The following is a 14,359-nucleotide window of genomic DNA, read 5'->3' as shown; positions in this document are numbered from 1 at the left end:
AAATCAATCTGACTCTAGCACTCTTCCTGGGAAACATTTACCATGAGCCATACAATCCCCAGACAATTGAAATCTAAAAAGGGGTATCTAGAAACTTTACCATCTGACAAAAGGTCTTTAGAATGTTCAGCAACTTCTCCATGAGCACAGTTAACCCATAAAAAAAGAGAACTAAAGCCAACTGCACAGGGTGTTTTCCCAAGATCAACATATTTCTTCTTTTTTTTTTATGCCAAGACAGAAGGCCTGCTTCCTTCTCCCCATCTCTGATATCTTCATCCTCTTTGTTCTCCCTCCCAAATGGCTGTTTACTCTGAATAGAAGGCCTATTAGTAAACGCCAGTGGTACTAAAGGAATATCTGAGGTGCAGTTGCAGATATAACAACACTTGTGATATCACAGAAGAAGTTAGGGTTCTCCAGGATGCAAAAGATTTTTCAGGGAGGGCTTAATGATGATGTCACTGAGAATTGCCATGGACTACCTGCTGAACAGTTTTACTAACATTCAAGGGTGCAATTTACAGGAGTGTCTCCTGTGACACAGTGGACAACTTACATACTACAACTCTCTAAAGCTAGGGAAATCTCTCTGCTTCATTAGTGATTACATGCTCTGAATGAACAAAGTTAGTCAGGGGCTTGTCATGGGTAGAAAAGACCTAGGAACAAGGAATGTAGGAGATTATTCTGGCTATTTATTTTATTCCCAGGTCCAATCCTGTGAAATACATTTCAAATCCCTAGGTTTTCTCAGTTTCCCATGTGGCGGTATTTTCCCGACAGACCTTTAATTGAGTGAATATTGTGTTACATTTTCTGATTGTACATTCATTGATAGGGGACATTATATATATTCCTGGATGTTTACACAAATATTTCATTTTCCAAAATCCATTTTTTGCAATGAATTCGGCAATAAACTTGGCCTAGCTATAGAATGAATATAACAGTGTAAATATTGTGTACATACTTCAATCGATGAACTCCCAAATCCTATTTTATTTAAAAATTACCAGACATCTGTTAAGCAAAGACAACATGGACTGTAGAATGCAGTTCTGTAGTTCTATTAGATAACAGTTCTCTAATATCTACCTTCCTGTGTTCCCAGGGAAAGACATGAGGATTTTGGATGTTTTACCATGATTCTTTCTTCAGACCAAACATCAATTTAAGGGGGATGTGCAGTGAGAGGTATGGCTTGAGATCCAGTGCAACCTCAACTTCAACAGGTTCATAAGAACAAGAGGGAATCTGTTTGGCATTGTGGATCCTATATTCTTAACCTAGTTGCTCAGAATCCATGTAAATATTCCACAAAAATTCCTAGTTGTAGGAGCCACCAAAAGGGTGTGTGTGTGTGTGTGTGTGTGTGTGTGTGTGTGTGTGTGTGTGTGTAAAATCAGGCACCAAAACTAGATAAGATTGATGAGGCTAAGATGTGCATTCTGCCAATAAACGGTTGTAGATCTTGCACTAGAGACACAGCTAGAGCATGTCAAATATAGAAGTGAATGCTAGTGGCAAACCAGAGAACTCAAAACAGAACCCTTGTTTGTAGATGTTGAGAAAGGATTGCAAGTGCTGAATGGGCTTTCAACCCCATAAGAACCACACATTCAACTAACCAGAACTTTCTGGTGATAAACCAATATTAAAAGACTATATATGGACAGACCTATGGCTCCTTGTGCATATGGGGCAGAGGATGGCGATGTCGGGCAACAATGTTAGGATTAGCCCTTGGTTCTCCCTAGTTTTTACTGCTAGTTCAAGGGAATGTCAAAGCACAGTTAAGGGGTTATAGAAGAAGGGTAAGGGGGCCACTTACGAATCTTATAGGCAGGAAATTGGGAAAGGAAATGACATTTGAAATGTAAATATAGAAATATCGAATTAAAAAAGCTATAAAATTTGCTAAAAAAAGTAAAGAAAGAAAAGAAAAGAAAATTAGCAGCTAATCAGACCTATTGACTCAGTAATCCAAAGGGTCCCTGTCAGCGAATTATAGTCGGAATAATACTAGTGGAAAAACTGAGATGATGAAGTCCAAATTTGAAACACTTCTCTCTCCCAGATATAAGTGTCAGACACAAACTCCACTATAGATATCCAAAGCATGGAAGAGTTTACTCAGAGATAGGGATACAATACTTGTCCTTCCTGTCTTCTTTAAGTCCTTTTTCTTCTTGTCAAAAAGAATAAAGGCCATGCACCCTCAGGAAAACAACTGTTCCCTTCCCATCACTTGGCTTTTGGAATAAAGAAATGAATGATATAAACTCTCTGACATCCAGGAAGCATAATATCGGGGAAGTCCAGATGCTTCTGAGAGGTTCCCAGCTCCTGATACCCATATGTGGAAGGCTCAGATCAATGCTATCAGTTCAATGATATCACTCAACCCTACCAAGGCCTCACTGAGATTTCCCAAGGACCACGTATTTTTTTTTTCCAATTTAAATACCAAACAGAAGGGAAGCTTCCTTATACCAATCTATGATCTCTTCATTATCTTTGTTCTCTCTCAAAAATGGCTGTTTCCTCTGAATTAGATGCCAATTAGTAAACCTTCGAGGTACTGAAGGAATATCTGAGAGGGAGTTCCAGTCATTACAACACTTGTGACATCACAGAAGAAGCTAGGAATCTCCGGGTTACATGAGATCTTTCAGGGAGGGCTAAAGGATGATGTCACTGAGACCTGCCATGGCCTACCTGCTGAACACCTTTCCTTACATTGACCAGATTTGAGGGTGCCCTTTCCTGGTATGTCTCCTGTGATTCAATGGAAACCTTTATGTACTCCATCTCTCTAAAGCTACAGACTTCTCTTTGCTCCATTAGTGGTTACATGCTTTGAATTGAAAAATGTATTCAAGGGATTGGAATGGGTAGAAAAGATCTTGTAACATGGAGTAGAGGAGAATAATTCTGGATAATAATTTTACTCTCAGGTACATTTCATGAAATACAGTTCAATTTTGTAGATTTTCTCTGTTTCCTAAAGGCCAGTATTTTCCCTACAGACCTTAAATTGAATGAATATTGTACTTCACTTTCTTACTGTAAATTTCATGATACAGGACATTATAAATCTTGCTGAATGAGTACTCAAAAATTCTGTTTTCCAATTCCATTTTCTGCAATGATTTTGGCAACAAATGTGGCCCAGCTATAGAGTGAATATAACAGTGTAAATATTGTGTACCTACTTGAAAATATAAAGTCTCAAATACATATTTTAGGTAAAAATTGCCATTCATCAGCAAAGCAAAGGACAGCATGGACTATAGAATTCGGTTCTTTTGTCCCATTTGATATCAGTTCTGCATTATCTACCTCACTGTGTTCCCAGGGCCAGACATAAGGGTTTTGGGTGTTTTACCATGATTCTTTATTTATGGAATAATAAGATATGAGAAAGGGCAGGGAGAGGAATTGCTTGAGGTGCAGTGAAACCTCACCTTCAGTATGTTCATAAGAACAGGAGGGAATCTTTGGCATGGTCATTTGTGGATTCTCCATTCTTGAATTTGTTCACAGAAACCATGTGAAAATTCCACCTATCCTCATTCCTCATAGCGGTAGGAGCCACCCGTGTGTGTGTGTTTGTGTGTGTGTGTGTGTGTGTGTGTGTATACATCACTCACCAAAACTATATAAGATTGATGAAGCTACGAAGAGCATTCTGTCAGGAACAAGGATATAGATATTTCTTGAGATACACAGCTAGAGCATATCACATACAGAAGTGAATGTGTCATTGTAAAAATATAAAAAATAAAAAATTAAAGTTGTCTTTTACCCTGCTAACTCTGGCACTGAAGTGTCTGAATTTCTCTGCTAGATATATTGGCAGAAACACATTCCCATTCCTCGGCTACCCAATGTTTCCTGTCGACCACCATTTCCTATACACAACCCTCACATAAAGAATGCACAACACAATAATCTTTGATACAGTTTATTAGATATAAAAGCCCACTTAAACATACAAAGCCTGGTACCATCTATCCCTTAGGAACATTAATAATGACATGTAAATACACAGAGCAGAATCTTAAATTCACCTACCATGGCTTCTCACTCTGTCATATTCCTTTCTCTCTTTTTTCCTCTAGTCTCCCCCTCTTCCTTCAAACTTCTCTCCCGCCCATTCTTCCTTCCCCTCCCATGCTAACCCTCCTTCTATCCTGTTCCTGCCACTCACATAAACTTTACAAATTCAATAGTGAGGTGGTACTGGTGATGTCAAGTGAGTTCTGAGTACAGTACTATGCAGCTGACCTTGGGGCAGTAGAATTAGCATCAAACACAGATAACTTCAGGGCAAACCACAACAAGAACTCTAGTGGAAAACCAGTGAACTGAAAAAGGGACTTCTTCTTGGAAGATTTTGAGAAAGGATTAGAAGAGGTGAAGGTGCTTTCAACCCCATAAGAACAACAATGCCAATGAAAGTGAGCTTCCTGGTAGTAGACCAATATTCAAAGACTGTACATGAATATACCTATGGCTCCAACTGCATATGTTGAAGAGGATGGCCTTGTTGGTTAACAATGGAAGGAGAACCCTTGGTACTGCCTAGGTTTGACTCCCAGTTCAAATGAATGTCCAGGGACAGTAAGGGGAGTTGTAAGAGTAGTGTAAGGGGACTGGTAAGAGATCATATAGTCAGAAAAATGGGAAAGGAAATAATATTTTAAATGTAAATTTAGAAATTTCCAATTTAAAAAGCAATAATTTGTTAAAATTTTAAAAAATGAAAGAAAGAAAAGAAATCTGCCAGCTAATCACACCTATTGACTCAGAATTTAAGAGGTTACTATCGGGGAATAATAGTCAGAGTAATACTAGTGGAAAGACTGATATGATGAAGTCTCATCTAGAAGCACTTGTCCCTCCCAGATATCAGTGCCAGACACAAACTGCATTATTAGAATCCAATGCATGGAGGAGTTTATTCTGTGCTGATGACACAATACTTGCCTTTCTTTCTTCCTTAGGACCTTTTCCTTCTTGACAAAAGGATAAAAGCTATGAGCTCTCAGGAAAAACTATAGTGACCTTCCCAATACCTGGCTAATGGAATAAAGAAATGGATTTTATAAACTAACTTATTTCCAAGAAAAATAACAAGCAGGGAAGTGAGATACTACTGAGAGAATCACAGAAACTGATTCCCATATGTGGAAGGCTCAGATCAAGGCTATCACTTCAGTGAATCTACTCAATCCCTACCCAAGACTCAAGGAGCTTTCCCATTGTCCACGTATTTCTTCCTTTTTTTATACCAAGACAGAAGACTAGCTTCCCACTCCCCATGTGTGATCTCTTCATCCTCTGTGTTCTCCCTCCCAAATGGCTGTTTACAATGCATTAGAGGCCAATTAGTTAACCCTAGAGGTACTGAAGGAATATCTGAGAGGCAGTTGCAGTCAGGTCAACACTTGTGACATCACAGAAGAATCTAGGGATCTCCAGGATACAACATATTTTTCAGGGATGCCTAATGATGATTTCACTGCAAACTGCCATGTCCTAACTGCTAAACAGCTTTCCTTACATTGACCAGATTTGAGGGTTCCTTTTCCAGGAGTGTCTCCTGTGACACAGTTTAAACCTTTACACAGTACATCTCTCTAAAGCAAGAGACTTCACTTTTTTTCTTTTTTTTTTTAAGTAAAATTTTGACTTCTTCTTTTCTGATCTGTGTCCCCTTGACCTCCTTTTGTTGTCTGATTGCTCTGGCTATAACTTTAAGTACTATATTGAATAAGTAGGGAGAGAGTGGGAAGCCTTGTCTAGTACCTGATTTTAGTGGGATTGCTTCAAATTTCTCCCCATTTAGTTTAATGTTAGCAACTAGCAAACTGCCATTTCTATGTGTGTGTGAAGATTTGAGTCTGAATATTGATGGGGATTGCATTGAATCTGAAGGTTGCTTTTTGCAAAATGGCCATTTTTACAATATTAATTCTGCCAATACATGAACATTGGAGATCTTTCTAATTTCTAAGATCTTCAATTTATTTCTTCAGAGACTTGTGTTCTTTTCATATATATTTTCACTTGCTTGGTTAGAGTCACACTGAGGTATTTTATATGGTTTTCACTATTGTCAAGGGTGTCATTTCTGTAATTTCTTTCTCAGCCTGTTTCTCTTTTGTGTAGAGGAAGGCTACTGATTTTTTGAATTAATTTTATACTCTGCCACTCTGCTAAAGTGGTTTATCAGGCTTAGAAGGTCACTGGTGGAATTTGTCAGGTCACATCCTTTGCATATTGTGACATTTTGAATACTTCCTTTGCAATATGTATCCCTTTACCGCCAATTGTTTCTAATTAATTGGGCTACGACTACGAATACTATCTTGCAAGGGTAGGGAAGAGTGGGTATCCATTTCTACTTACTGATTTTAGTGGGAGTGCATTAAATTTCTCTCCATTTAGTCTGATGTTGGCTACTGGTTTGCTGTATATTGTTTTTACTGAGTTCAGTATGGTCCTTGAATTTATGATATTTCCAAGACTTTTAACATGAAGGGGTAGGTTCTATATAATGCTTTCTCAGCATCTAATGAGATGATTGCTTGTTTTGTTTTCTTTGAATTTGCTTTTTTAATGGGCTTAGGTTGATTAATGATCAGGTTCTATGTATTGAGCCATCCCTGTATCTCCAGAATGAAGCCAACTTGTTCATGATGGATCATTGTTTTGATGTGTTCTTGGATTTGGCTTGCAACAAATTTACTGAGAATTTTTGCAGGGATATTCATGAATAAATTGGTCTGAAATACTCTTTCTTTGTTGGATCTTTGTTTGCTTTAGTTATAAGCATAACTGTGGCTTCAGAGAAGAAATTGTGTAGTGTTCCTTCTATTTCTAGTTTTTGGAATAATTTGGAGAATATTGGTACTAGGTATTCTATGAACGTCTGAGAGAATTCTGTACTAAACCTTTCTGGTCCTGGGATCTTTTGGTTGGGAGACATTTAATGACTGCTTCTACTTCTTTAGCTTTTATGGGAGTATTTAGATGGTTTATCTGATTGTGATTCAACTTTGGAACCTTGTATCTGTCTAGAAACTTATCCATTTAATCCTTACTTTCCCATTTTGTTAAGTATAGGCTTTTATAGTAGGATCTGATAATTTTTGAGTTTCCTCATTTTCTATGGATATATCTCTATTTTACTTCTGATTTTTTTTAATTTGAATACTAAGAATTTACCTATCTTCTGGTTTATTCAAAGAACCAGCCCCTGGTTTTGTTGATTCTTTATATATTTCCTTTTGTTTCTACTTGGTTGATTTCAGTCCTGAGTTTGATTATATCATGTTGTCTAGCCATCTTGGTGTATTTGGATTTTAATGGTTCTGAGATTTCAGGTGTTCTGTCAAAGTACTAAGTACTAGTGTATCATAGCTCCAATTTCTCTGTGGAGGCTCTCAGAGCTATGAGTTTTCCTCTTAGCATTGCTTTTTTGTGTTCCCAAGTTATGCCTTCCTTTTCATTAAATTCTAAAAAGTCTTTAATTTTTTCCTTTATTTCATCTTTGAACAAGTTCTCATTGAGTAAATCATTCTTCAGCTACCATGTACATGTGGGACTTTGGTTGTTCTTGTTGTTATTGAAGACCATTCTTAGTCTATAGTGATCATAGGATGCATGGGATTAATTCAATCTTCTTGTATCTGTTGAGGCCTGTTTTGTGATGGATAATATTGTCATTTTTGGAGAAGGTACCATGTGGGGCTGAGAAGAAAGTGTCAGGAGCCACAACAGGACAAGCTAATAACTAGCAGGTGATCATCCTCAGATGGACTGCCAAGGATTGTTGGGCCCTAAGTGGTTGTTACCCTGCCCCCTCATTGAGCCTTTTAGCCTGCTCTAGCAAGAAATTGTTTACACCCTTGGGAGCTGCTCTTAGTCCCTGATTTGGGGCTGGAATTTTCCATGGCAACCTTCCTCCCCACTGAGCCTTCCTGCTTGTTGTTGTCAAGAAGTTGTTTATGTACCTGATTGGGCCTGATCTTTAACCACATAGACTTTTCCTGTTTTCCTCTTTGGGGATTTTCACCTACCTTGTTGTTTTCCTTGGCTTTTGCCTGGGATATTGAAGGAGATCTCTGTAAATCCTTTGTGGCACTCGCTGAAATCGGATGACCTGTGTACATGATTTATTTCAATCCTGCAGACCTACGCCCGATATTCATATTCTGTTGATGCAGGCATCGACATCGGATTATTTTATAATCTACAACTGGTTCGCCCTTATTAAACAAGGCTGTAAGAGATTCATTTTCGGAAAGTTTCCTGCTATTGAAATGCTATTCTTGTTGTTAATATTAGACATATATAACAATTATTGAGTAATATCACACCCCTTTGGAGCAGACCTCTGCAGGCCTAAAAAGTTGTAGTGTCCTGTAGTGATGCTATACAGACAAATAGATGGATTCTTTAGTCTTAATAATGATCCTACAATAATTCCTAAAACTATATGAATGGTTAGTAAGATCTTTTATAGTGGGACTGCTATAAGTCTCTTCATAATAATCAAAATTGCAGCCTCCCACCAGTCTCCCAGGTGGCACCAGTTAATTGTTCTGAGATAGTAAACAGACTTTCTCCTACTCAGAATACATTCCAAGATGTTGTAAAACAGTTATCAAGAGTCATAAAAAGAGAGCAAACGATTTGTAACAGGTGCAAGGACAGAGGATAAGATATTGATTGGGTTTGTCTATATATAACTTCACTAACAACTATGGTTTTGGATCTTCAGTCAACCTGTGGAGATGACTCTGGTGATGAATGTTGAGCCAGATAATTATTCCTGATGGATATTCATGTAAACATTCTTGGTTGTAAATTATATTTCAGTTTATTATTTGATCTTTCATATGAACTTGTGATGAGCATTGTAACATGTGATCATGTATTCTGAAATATGTTTAAGTGCTGAGGAGAAAGAGAAGGCACATAGAAGGACTGAGAGAGAAGGACTGAACTGGAAGGACAGACACAGATGGACTGGGCTGGAGAGGGGCTGAGCTGAAAAGTCAGCTTTGAGGTATGGAGAACTGAGTTTAGTAGAACTGAGCCAAAAAGATGGGAGATGAGAAGAAATGTAGAGGAGGAATAACTTAGACAGTATACGTAACATAAGAGGCAAATCTGCAGAATGCAGAGGAGAAGGGGAAAAGAGAAAAAGCTTGAAAGAACAGAAAGTGCAGGCAGGTTTCTCCTTACCATGGGTCAGAAAAGGTCATTTCTTTTTTTTTTTTTTTTTTTTTTTTGGTCTTTTTTTCGGAGCTGGGGACCGAACCCAGGGCCTTGCGCTTCCTAGGCAAGCGCTCTACCACTGAGCTAAATCCCCAACCCCTAGAAAAGGTCATTTCTTAATAGCAGTGCAGGCTTAGGCTCCTTTAGAGGAACAAGCCTTTTCTTTTACAAACAGTCAGTTAGTGTGTGCTTTTTATGTAGAATTGAGTCCTTTGATGTTCAGTGATATTTGGGACCAATTGTTGCTTTTTTCTATTACTTTTTTTGTTAGATGTCAAATTATGTTTCTGTGGCTATCTTCTTTAACTTCTATTGTGTTTTTTCAAAGTAGATTACTTTCTTGCTTTGTGTGGGGAGTGGTTTCCCTCCTTGTGCTGGAATTTTAGATCTATTATCTTTGGAAGGACTGGATTTGTGGAAATATATTTTGTAAATTTGCTATTGTCGTGGCATATCTTGGTATCTCCATCTATGTAGTTCTGAATTTTTATAGTAGCATAGGTTGACATTTTTGTTCCTTCTCTCCATCTCGTTTTCTTTGGGGTTAGCTGGTTTTACTGTCTCTGACAATACATTGATCCTCCTGTAAGCCGGTGTGTCAGCATTCCAGGAGACCAGCTGTCTCCTGAAGGATCTTGTGTACCAAGAGCTGTGGATCAGGTTCAGCTGCAAGGAACCAAGAGAGAAACCAAGAATATCCTGTAACAGACTGCCCATCTGTTCCTGGGTTCTGACGGCTCCAGGCAGTTCCCTCTAAAGAGTGGTAGTCTCTCCAGTGACCTTGAGTGTGTCAGCACTCCTGGAAGTCCAGCCATTTCCTGGTGGGACATGGAGACAGAGAGATGAGGTACAGGTTCAGGAAACACAGCTTTGGTTCCTCTTTGTTTTTAATCTTTTCCTGAAACAGCTCACAAATGAAATTTGACTCCACGACCAGTAAGTCCCTAGGAATGATCATCTCTTTGTATCTTCAGAGATGGGACCACAGATGAATGGCACCTGGTCCTTTTACATGGGTCCTATGAATTAAAATTAGGTATCTTATTCTTTCATGTCAAATGTATTCCTAGCTGAGATAATTGCTCAGTCAACAAAGCATTGCTGTTGAATATGAAACAGACTATCGTTGACAAATAAAAATGTTTAGGCAATGTCATCTAAGTCATTGAATTGTAATATATTTATGAACTCACATAATTACTTCATGATGGTTTAACCAATGCATGCAATGCATATTCATTAAAACGAAGAATAGTATAAAGTTTATTTTTACAACTTACTGAATCATGTAATAAATAATAAATCTCCATTAATGTACCAGGCTACATAATAGTGGTATAGATTAGGAATGAATAAAAAGTATTATGAGCTTTCTTTTATAAAAATTGCATTAAGATATAAGAAAAAAGAAAGAAATGAATGCATAAATCAGTGTGTTGGAGTTGATTGTATGCAACTAGTTGAAGAACCTATTTTAGAAATAAGGTCATGGAGATTGTCCTAAGGAAGTGACATTTAAGTTAAAATAGATGAAATATAATTGAACTATATTTGTGCAAAATCACAGTAAATACAAGGTCGATAAAAGGACAAAGACCTAGACATATCCAAAAAGTAAATATGAGAGTTGTTTGTATTGATTAAGAGAAAGAAGAGTGGTCCAAATAAAGCTGAAACTTAGACAATGTCACATATGGGAATATAGAAACAATATTAGACATATAATTTTTGTTTACTGAAAATGTCTTAGAAATCATTGAATAGTTTTAAATAAGTTTTTTAAACTCACTATGTATATAGTAAGGGACTCTGGTTACTTATGTATTATGAAATAATACAGAGAATGATTTGAAGGATGTTTTTGAAGTCAATCTGGAAGTAGTGTCAGTGATAATGAAAAAGATATGAATCAGAGAGCTATGCTGGAAATTTATGAGTTTGGTAGTAGACTGATTATGGGGAGGGCAGGAAGAAAAGAAAGACAATGTCTTGTTTTGAGCAAATGAAAATTTTTGGAGTTATTTACTCTGATGTGGAAATTTTATGATAAGTGTATTTAGGAGAATTTTAAAGGAATATATTTTGGATCGATTTACTTGAAGATGCTTGAGAGAACCTCTAACTCAATAAAATCCCTACTTATTGTTCAAGGTTTGGTGATTAAAGCCATTAATCAGACCATGAATTAATATAACAAAAAATTATTTAATAGATGTATTTTTCACATAGTATCTGGTAGTTCTTATTTCATTAAGAGCAAACCTATGCTTATATTACATGCTTGTTTAATACATGCAGTCAAATAATTTTCCCATTTACTTACTACAAACATTTTGGATTACAATTAGCATTTAATCCAACTTCATGAGAGCTGACACAGCAGTTTGATTAGAATATAAAGCTCATGAATATGAATTTCACAGAAAGAATTGATTTACTCATATTTTGTAAAGTTGCAAACTCTAGAAGAGTAAAAATATATAATAAATACCTAGCGCTTCTATGTTTTCCCTTTACTTTTAGTGTGTTATGATATTCAGTCAAAAATTCCTTATTCAGATGATTTTTATCTATAATATACAGTACTAGTAAGCATATGCACAGCATTTTACAACTATGAACAACATATGCTTTCAGAAAATTTTCATCAAATGAGCCAGAAATTCTTCATGACTTCAACACAACATAGCCATTGGGAACAGAGTAAACCACAAATAAGGAAATGCAGAAAGTGATTGACACATGCAAAATTCTTGGTTTTAAATTTAACAATCAGGCTAGTTATGGGATAGAGCTTTGAAAGTAGAGTCAATGACAGGATGAAAAATACTGAAGGAGAGAATTTAAATTGAATTTTACTGGGTTGGGGATTTAGCTCAGCGGATTTAGCAAGGCCTTGGGTTCGGTCCCCAGCTCCGAAAAAAAGAAAAGAAAAAAAATTGAATTTTTACTAAATAAAAGAAAGCAGTGGATCTGAAGGTAAACTACATTTAATAAAATGGCCCTGGTCTTCTGCCACTATTTATTCAATGCTTTCGGTATTTTTTTCCTATATTATGTTCCAGAAACATCTCAATGATTCTCCCTATTCTTAAATAAATGAACATGCACTTCAGATGATTTAATATTCCACATTATATTAATGTTCTTTTGTATCTTTGGATATTAAAATTATAGAGAATTATTTTGATTAGAGTAAAATTTTATTGTTTGTTTATCATTTGAGAGAAGAAATTATTAACAAAGAATGGATACCTGATATTTTCTAAAAAATGTCAATAGAGGTTTAAACCGTATATTTAAGCACAATCACTTATACCTTCTCCAAATGAAACTCATTGAAATGTCACTACATATATAGTACATAAAGGGGGAGATATATAGGAATAAAAATATCCTCTGTGCATCCAGAACTATCTATTATCACCATGATGAAAGCCAATATTAGGAAGAGAAGATGGTACAGACACATTGCAGGATAAATCAGCTTCATTCAAAATGAAGATTGACCTGGAAACTGATTTGAACTAAGTATAGTTTAGAATAAAGTAAATGCCCAAAAATTGCAATCTCACGAGGTGGTATGTCCTTGTTGCAGGAGGTATGTAGTTAGGGGTAGGCTTTGAGGTTTCAAAGGACTGAAGCTATTTCAATCTAGTTTTCTCCACCTTCCTGTTGTGGTTTGAGATGTAATCTTTCAGCAACCTCTGCCTGTGTATCTTTGCTTTGATATCATCCATCACTGACTCTGATATTCTGGAATGTAAGCCCAAATAAATTATTTCTTTTATAAAGGAAAAAATAATATAAATGTGTTAAATGTTATGAGAAGCAGACCTGGTTTACCTGATATGGTTGCCTTTTCCCTTCTTAGCTTGGGCCGTCAAACTTCTGCTATGTTGAATGAGACGTCTCCACCTTCTCTACTCTCACATATTGCAGTTTGTCACTTGGTCCTCAGGACCTCCTTATACCTGGGGCTGTATTTTTGTTCTTGGAAGTTAGAAAATTTGGAGCTTCCTGACTTTGGGGGCAGGGTTAAAAGTAAACGGGAAGTGAGGGACATACATACCATAACTCTTCTGTTTTAGTCCCTAAATGGGGGTTATTGGAGGATGGGATTACTGAGGTGAGCATAAAGGAAAGGTGCTGCTTTATTTGAAATGTTCTCGTACCTCATTCTGTGCCCCTGTAAAGGACCAGCCTTATCTCTCAGGCCTGGCCATGTTCCTGTCACTGCTCCCCTGCCTATCTCTTGCAGCTCTTAATTCTAGTTCCTGCTTGGCACTCTAGGTTTCATCTTGAACAGATTTAGCTCATTTACCAGTGTTCCTGCTATGAAACATACACAAGTTCTTTTTTTGTTTGTTTGTTTTATTTTCAAACTTTTAATGTTTATGTTGGTTTTTGTTTTACCTCTTTTATGGAAGCCTTACGGGAAAAATATTCATGGATCTCTGTTTCGATTGGAATGAGAAAATAATGAAAAAAAAAACTCTTTTTAAAATTACAGGACATTTTCATGTCTAAGTTTTTCTCTTACATATACCCGCCATGCTAGTTTATCTCCCTGTCTTGCCTGAGTTATTTCCTCTCATTGCTACTTGGATACTGCCTCTTAGGACTTAATGCAGAACCATAGATGCTGCATACAGAAGGAAGGAGTTGATTCTTCACCACATTTCTAACCTTTTTTTCTAACTTCTGTCTTGAGCTATTTGAATTAATTTGGATCAATGTACTCAATAGTATAGTGCTATAATGATTGGTCCTTGACAATATCTGTTATTATTGCCTTGTTATAGTTTTACAGCTCAGGGTTGGACCTAGTTACACTTTGGAATCTTAGTCCAAGAAGTTTGAGAACGTTAATAAAACCATGTAAGTAGCTAAAAATACTTTTAAATGATTCCTTAATACATGAGGCCTATAAAACCCTTTAATAAATCATGGAAAAAGCAGACTGAGATTATTGTTTCTGTAAAGAACTTGAAAAATATGAAAGGGAGAAAGACCATGGCTTGCTCACTCTTAGCATTAGATAGGGCGCTCAAATATGACT

This window comes from Rattus norvegicus, chromosome Y (genome assembly GCF_021556685.1).
Source record: "Rattus norvegicus strain SHRSP/BbbUtx chromosome Y, alternate assembly SHRSP_T2T, whole genome shotgun sequence".
In the NCBI taxonomy this organism is placed as follows: Eukaryota; Metazoa; Chordata; class Mammalia; order Rodentia; family Muridae; genus Rattus; species Rattus norvegicus.
Note: the sequence above shows the minus strand (reverse complement) of the source record.